Source organism: Hipposideros armiger, unplaced genomic scaffold (genome assembly GCF_001890085.2).
Source record: "Hipposideros armiger isolate ML-2016 unplaced genomic scaffold, ASM189008v1 scaffold_1345, whole genome shotgun sequence".
NCBI lineage: Eukaryota > Metazoa > Chordata > Mammalia > Chiroptera > Hipposideridae > Hipposideros > Hipposideros armiger.
Genome location: NW_017732695.1, coordinates 241,047 through 249,567, shown reverse-complemented (window position 1 = coordinate 249,567; position 8,521 = coordinate 241,047).

Sequence of the window (8,521 nt, the reverse complement as noted above, 5' to 3'; positions counted from 1 at the left end):
TGGTGACTGTTCTAGCAAGTGCTGAAGACCGATATGAGTCACAGAACATGACCTTCAAGGAATGTACAGCTTAATAGGGATACATGAAAGCAAACTGATCATTGCAAACGTGACCTAAGATTTCTGCAAATGGAAAATAGTATTTACTCATATTTGTGATATGAATCATCCTTATTTTACAAAATGCATTCATATCTAATTGTGTAGGCACCCTCTAAAATGGTCTCCAAACATCACCCGCTCCTCCTGGTATTCATGCCATGATGTAATCATCCTCTCCGCAGGTCCATGAGCTGGTTTCTATATCTTTCTCTCCATTGCTTCCCCACACCCACAGGAAACAACTGCTATGATGTGAACGAAGCCCTGTGGAGACGACAGTGATGTCTCCAGTCAATAGCCAGTGAGGACCTGAAGCCAGCCAACAGCCATGTCAGTGAGCTTGCAAGCAGATCCTAATCAGGCCTTGAGATGAGACCCCAGCCCAAGCCCACACACGGAGGGCAGCTATGAGAAGCCCTGAGCCAGTCACTCAGCTGAGCCATGCCTAGCTGCTGACCCACAAAAAGTGTGAGATAAGTCACAGGGTAACTTATTACACAGAAATAGCTAATTCACTAACAGAGAATTTGAAGCCTACTTAAGCATTTGAATACCAATTTCAACTTAATTACTCAAATTGAGTACCACACAAAATTTAAAATGCAATGAAAGAGTTAGTCTAGCTAACTTTTAAACACCTCAAGTGCCTTAAGCAAGCAAACATACACAAAATTATTACAAAACCTATTGTTTTTCTTATACTTAAACCTATCCTAAAATATAAAACAGTAGTTTTTAAACTTCATTTGTTTGCTGTCCTTGTAATATTTTATACTTCCCTAAGACTATAATCATATTTTGCAGGAGTTGCATTACTATGTCCTCTTATACCTTCCTGGGCTTGCAGTCATCTCCCTAGACCGAAAAGCAAACTATTTCACAAAACACTTTATCCAACAACTGGTTTTTAGTCCGAGTTTGGAACCTGTTTGCTTTTCCCATGGTGATTTAGCTCAAGTTGCAGGCCACTAAGTTATCTCTTACTTTAGAGTTAAACTTCATTTTTACAAAAATAAGACATTTTAAATTCTCACTCTTCACATAGGTTTTGGATTTTTATAACCTAATATGTCTATTATACACGATATGTTTCAAGTCTCACTTAGCCAACATTTCTTTATATATTATTCTACCATTATTATATATTGATATTATATGTTTTCACTGTTATACATTATGTATGCATTATGGTATTGTGGATGAAAATGAGGTCTTGTAATAAGTCTGACAAGTCTGGTGACTGAAAGTACCTCACAGGGTGATCTGGTCATGGTGGGGAATCACCTCTCAGGCATACAACTTCTTTAGTAAAAGGTTTATCTTTGCCGTAAGCAGCCTGTCCACTGTTTCTGTACATCTAGGTTAACACATCTTTTTACAGTTGACATTCAATATTATTTTATATTAGTTTCAGTTGTACAGCGTAGGGTTAGAAATTTATATAATTTACAAAGTGATACCCCCAATTAGTCTAGTACCCATCTGACACCATACATAGTTATTACCATATTATTGACTACATTCCCTATGCTGTACTCTACATCCCTATGATGATTTTGTAACTACCAAATTGTACTTCTTAATCCATTCACCTTTTTTCACCCATCCCTTTTTCACCCCAACCCTCCTCCCATCTGGCAGCTAGCAGTTTGTTCTCTGTATCCATGAGTCTGGTTTTGTTTAGTTTGTTTTGTTCTTTAGATTCCACATATAGGTGAGATCATTGGTATTTGTTTTTCTCTGACACACCTTTGAAAGGCTTTCTTTCAGACCCCTCCTTCTAAGACATAACCACCCTCAAGAGAGCACATAATCTTCTTAACTATCCTGTTATCCAATCCCTGCATTGCTCTCTCCCACCTTCATGTAATTTTCCTTACCTTCCCTCCTTAATTCCAAATGTATAAAACAAACTGCAAAACTGTCATTCTCGGTCACATATGAGATCTTGCTTCCTGGCATTGTCATCAGTTTGGATCAAACAAACTTATAAAAATTCTCTGCAGGTTTGAGCATGTCTTATGTCAACGGTATTATTTAACTTTTAGGGCCATTTAGAAATTCTATATATCCTAGGGGAAAAAAAAATCACAGTTTTGAAAACAAGCAACTCAATTTAAAAATGGACAAAAGTTCTGAAAATAAACAAATGTAAAGACACTCAACATCATGTGTCATTAGGAAATTACAAACTAAAGCCAAAACAAGATACCACTACACACCTATTAGACGGCAAATATCCAAAACACTGAAAACACCAAATGCTGACAAGGATGTGGAGCAACAGGAGCTCTCATTCATTGCTGAGGGGAATGCAAAATGGTGCAGCCACTTTTCAAGAGTTTGGCACTTGCTCAAAAACTAAGCATACCCTTGCCGTATGATCAATCGCACTCCTTGGCATTTATCCAAATGAGCTAAAAACTTACATCCACAGAAAAATCCGCACATGAATGCTTATAGCAACTTTATAATTCCCCAAACTTGGAAGCAACCAAGATGTCCTTGAATAGATGAATGGATAAATAAACTGTGATAAATTCATACAATGGAATAGTATACAGCTATAAAAGAAATGAGCTTATTATAAAGCTACAAAGAGACATGGAGGAAATGTAAACGCATATTGGTAAGTGAATGAAAGCCAATCTGGAAAGTCAATACTGCATGATTCCACCTATATGACACTCTGGGAAAATAAAACAATGGAGACAGTAAAAAGATCAGTGTTTGCCAGGGGCTTAGAGAGAGGGAGGGAAGGATGAATAGTTGGAACACAAAGGGTTTTTAGGGCATTTCAAAACTATTCTGTTTCTGTATACTGCAATGGTAGATACATGTTATTATACATTTATCAAAGTCCATAGAATGTAAAACACAGAGTGAAACTAATGTAAACTATGGACTCTAGTTAATAATAATATGTTGGTAGTAGCTCTTCAATTTTAATAAATATACCACACTAATGCAAGACATAATAATAGGAGAAACCAGGGAGGAGGAGTTACTATAGGAACTCTGAAATTTTCACTCAGTTTTCCTATAAAACTAAAACTGCTCCAAAAAATTAAAGTCTGATCATTTTTTTAAATTCTAAGGAAATCACAACATACCTATTAGTAGGGCTAAATTTAAACAAAAGTAATGCAGAACCAAATGAAGGCCAGGATGCAGATAAAATGGATACTCATACATTGTTGGTGCGTATGTAAAATGTTATAGCAATTCTGGAAAAGTTTGGCCGATTCTTATAAATCTAAAAATGTAGCTACCATAGGATCCAGCAATTGCACTCTTGGGCACTTATCCCAGAGAAATGAAATGTGTTCAGTTCACACAAAAACCTCTACACCTGTTGATAGCAGCTTTATTTGTAAAGGAAACAAAACAAACAAACAAACAAAAGTTGGAAAAAAAAATGTCCCTCACTAAGTGAATGGTGAATGGTTAATCAAACTTGGGGACATCCACACCATGGGATAGTACACAGCAATAAAAAAGAATAAACTTGATACCTGCAACATGTATGAACCTCTGGGGAACCATGCTGAGTAAAAAAAGCCAATCCCAATGATCACATACTGTATGACCTCAGGTACATAAATGTCCTGAAATGAAAAAATTATAGAAACAGAGAAGGAGTCAGGGACAGGAACTGGGGAGAGGGAAGCAGGTGTGGCTATAAAAGGGCAGCAGAAAGGATCCTTATGGTGATGGGACTGTTTCATATCTTGACTCTGTAAATGTGAATATCCTGGTTGTGACATTATACTATAGAGTTACAAGATGTCACCATGTGGCCAGCTGGGTTAGGGTACAAGGGGTCACTCTGTATTATTTCATGCAACTCTTGTGATTCCACAATTATCTCAAAATAAAAAATTTAACTTAAAAAATATTCTAACAGAAAGAGGAATAAAGCTTCTGGGTGGTTCTAAAGTAGAACCATTCAGAGTGATCAAAACTAACAGTATCTAAGCTTTAGAATTGAAGAGAAATGTGGACAAGGAAATTCTGACTTTGAACTTAACTATGAAGCAGGATGTCTGGAATAGCTCTGCCCAATTTAGATTAAATACTAATTTTTAAAGCTCCCCAATTTACACCAGTGTTTCTCCAAATGTAATCCTACACCAGCAACATTGCTGTCACCTGTGAGCTTTTACGAAATGAAATTCTTGTGTGTCAGCCCACACCTACTCCTACTAGTTTCCTAGGGCTGCTATAAACAAAGGACCACAAACTGGGTGGCTTAAAACAACAGAAATTTATTCTCTCACTGAACAAAATCAAGATGTTAGCAGGGTTGGTTCCTTCTGGAGCTCTGAGGGAGGAAATTTGCTCCACGCCTCTCTCCCAGCTTCTGGTGGCTGCCAGCAACCCTTGGTGTTCCTTGGCCTGTGGCTGCATAACTCTAATCCCTGGCACTCTCTTCACATGGCTGTCGCCTCTGGGTCTTTTCCTATCTTATAAGGACACTTATCGTTGGATTTAGGACCCACCACAATCCAGCAAGGTCTCGAAACCCCTACTTTCATTACATCTGCAAAGACTTTTTCTAAATAAGGTCACATACACAGGTACCAGGGGTTAGGACTTGGAGGGCATATCTTTTGGGGAAGAACAATTCAATCTATTCTTCTGCTAATTAGAAACCCTGGAAGTGAGTCCCAAAAAGCTGTGCTTGAACAAGCCCTTAGGTGATTCTGATGTTCCTTACAGTTTGAGATCCACTGACATAGACCATTTGATACCCTTGGATCCTTCACTGGTTTGCCTGATTGCAGAACCAGAACCAGCTCCTGCCACCAGAGCAGCATGCCAATTCTTCTCTTTCACACCAGTGTGTACATTTTTAAGCCAGTTTTGATGCTACACCCTTTCCTGCTTCACGCTGAGATGATCGATCATTAGCACATCCTACTCCCTCTGTCTAAATAAGATTATCTAACCTTAATTACAAATGCATAAAAAAATTTATTAGTTATAGAATATCAGTTCTATGGACATTGAAAAGAAACTATTCCCATACATACCAGGAAATTGATATTTTAGTGCCCAGGAGCAGACCATGATACAATTCATTCATTCATTCATTCATTCATTCATTCATTCAACAAATACTTATTTAGTGTCTACACTAAGGGAACAGCTCTCTATGGCACTATGGATATAACCAAGGAAAACAGAGATATTTTTAAAGTCTAATAAAACATATAGCCTAGTGAATGAGACAGAAAAGAACCTACAGAAACTACATGAACCATAAGGTAACATAACTAAAGAAAAAAGTAGACAAGTCACAATCATATTTGGACATTTCAAAGCCATTCTCTAAATAATTGATAATTAGACCAAAAAATCATTAGGGCAATAGAAGATATGAACAAGGCTACCAATCAGCTTGAACCAATTGACATTTATAGAATATTCCATTGCAAAATTTCAAAATGCATATTGTTTTCAAGTGCACATGAAATATTCATCATGATAGACCATATACTAAGACATATAACATGTGCCAACAAATTTTAAAGAATTAAAATCATGAAGTATATTCTCTGACCACACAGAAATTAAATTAGATACTAGTAACAAAAAGATATCTGGGAAATCCCCCAATATTTTGAAAATAACATAATTTTCAAACATGGGTCAAAGAAAAACTTACAGATCAAAATTTGTGGGATATCCAGGAAAATAGTGCTTAGAGAGAAAATTATAGCTTTACATAGTTACATATGAAAAAAGAAAGATAAAATAGAAGCTTTCACTTATGAAGCCAGGAAAATAAAAGCAATTAAACTCAAAGTAGAAGAAAGAAAATCATAAAGATAAAAGATAAAATAAATAAGATAAAACATGGTCAAACATAAAAAAAAAGTCAATGAAACAAAAATGTGGTTTCACCTAAAAGATCAATAAAATTGATATAAACTCTAGCGAGACTGGCCAAGAAAGGAAAATACAATATGAGAAATACAATATCAGAAAAGGACGTGATTATAGAGCCTACAAACAGTAAACAGAAAATAATTTATTATTATTATTACTATTGTTATTATTATGGGTTGAATTGTAGCTTCCAAAAAGATATACTCGGATTTAAATCCTAATCCCTGCACCTATGAATGTGACCTTCTTTGGAAACAGAATCTAATCCAGTATGACCAGTGTCCTTATATGAAGAGGAAACTGCATATAAAGACAGAGATACACCGGACAGAGATGCCATGTGATGACAGAGGCAGAAACTGAAAGTTGCAGCTGCAAGCCAATAAACACCAAGGATGAACAGCCACCAGTGGAAGCCAGGAGGAGGCAAGGAAAGATTCCAACCAGAGTCTCCGATGAAGCATACTGACACCATGAGTGTGGATTTCTGTCATCCACAACAGTGAAACAATAAATTTTGGTTGCTTTAAGCCACCAAGTTTGTTACAGCAGCTCTTGAAACTCATACATCGATGAAAAACAATATGACAATAAATTTAACATTTAGGCAAAATGGACAAATTTCTTAAAAGATAAAAATTATCAAAATGGACAAGACACAGAATGTCTAAATAGCCAAGTCTATTAAAGATGGTACACTTAATTAAATGTCTCCTCCCAGAAAAAACTTCAGACCCAGATTATTTTACTGGTAAATTCAATCAAACATTTAAGGAATGAAAATACAAATTCTACCCAACCCCCCCAAAAAATAAAAGGATAGATGGATATTCAAAAATATTACAAATGTATATATAAGGCCAGTATTTCCCCAACACCACAAAAGGGATTTTTAAAAAAGAAAATAACAGACCAATTTTGTGAATATATACACAAAATTCCTTTACAAAATATTACCCAAGCAAATCCAGCAATTAATAAAAAAGGATAATAAATATGTCATGACCAAATGGGATTTATCCAAGAAGTACAAGTTCTGTTTAATATTCAAAAATCAATTGATGCAATTCACCATGTTAAGTGACTAAAAGAGAAAATCAATATAATCATCAGAATAGAAAAATTGTATAACAAAATTTGACTCCCTTTCATGATAAAACTCTCAATAGACAAGTATAGAAGGGAACGTTCTAAACATGATAAAGAGGATCTACAAAAAAAAAAGTCTAAAACTGACCTCATACATAATAGTGAAACACTAAATACTTTTCTTTGTAAGACTGGGAATAAAGCAAGGATGCCTACTATCATCACTTGTCTTCAACATTGTACTGGAGGTCCTAGTCAGTACAAAAAAGCAAGAGAAAAACTGAAAGAAAGTAATAAGTAAAACTTTCTATATGCATAAAACATGACTGTGTACATAGAAAAGAAAAAGCCTAAGGAATCTACAAAAAAAAAGTACTGGAAATAAGTAAATTAATAAGGTGATAGCATATGATGTCAAGTTACAAAAAAGAAAAAGTGGGCAAAATATTGAATAGATGTTTCACATTAGAAGATATATGATTGGCAATAAACACATGAAAAGATGTTCACTGTCATTAGCTTTAGAGAAATGCAAATTAAAAAGCACAATGAGATATCACTATATACCCACCACTATGGCTAAAAGACTGACAATATCAAACAATGGCAATGATGTGGAGAAACTGGAACTCTCCTATGTTGCTATTTGAAGAGTAAATGATGCAACCACACTGGAAAACAATCTAGAAGCTTCTTATAAAATTAAACATGCACTTACCATAGGACTCAGCAATCAAACTCTTAAGCATTTAATAAAAAGAAACAAAGACACATGTCCACACAGCAGTTTGCATGTAAATGTTCACAGCAGGTTTATTCATAATAGCCAAAAATTGGGAACACATCAAATGTCCACAGGTGAATGAATAAGCAAATTGTGGCGGATCCATACAATGAAATATACTCAATAGCAAAAAGAATGAAACGCTGATACACCAAAAAACGTGGATTAATTTCAAAGACACCTTGAGCAAAGGGAAACCAGACACAAAAAAAGGACATGGTATAAAATTCTAGGCAAAACTAATGTCCAGTGACAGAAAGCATATCACTGGTAGTCTCAGGCCAGGTGGGTGGTGAGAGACAGAAAGGGAGTTTTTGAGGTGATGGAAATGTTCTGTATCTGGATTTGATGGTGTTTAAAGGATGTATACATTTGTTTAAAAACCACTGATCTCATGACTTAAAAATGGATGCATTTTATTGCATATAAAGTATAACTGAATAAAGTTGATTTTTTAAATGTCAAGGTCAAGATAGACAAAGAAAGCCTGAAGAACTGTCCCAGATTAAAGAAAACTAAAGAAACATCACTACTAAATAAATCACACTGAACATGGAGTAAAAAATACCTATAAATGACATTATTAAGACAGTTGACAAAATGTATGCATGGACCATAGATGAAAGCACAGTACTGAATCAATGCTAAATT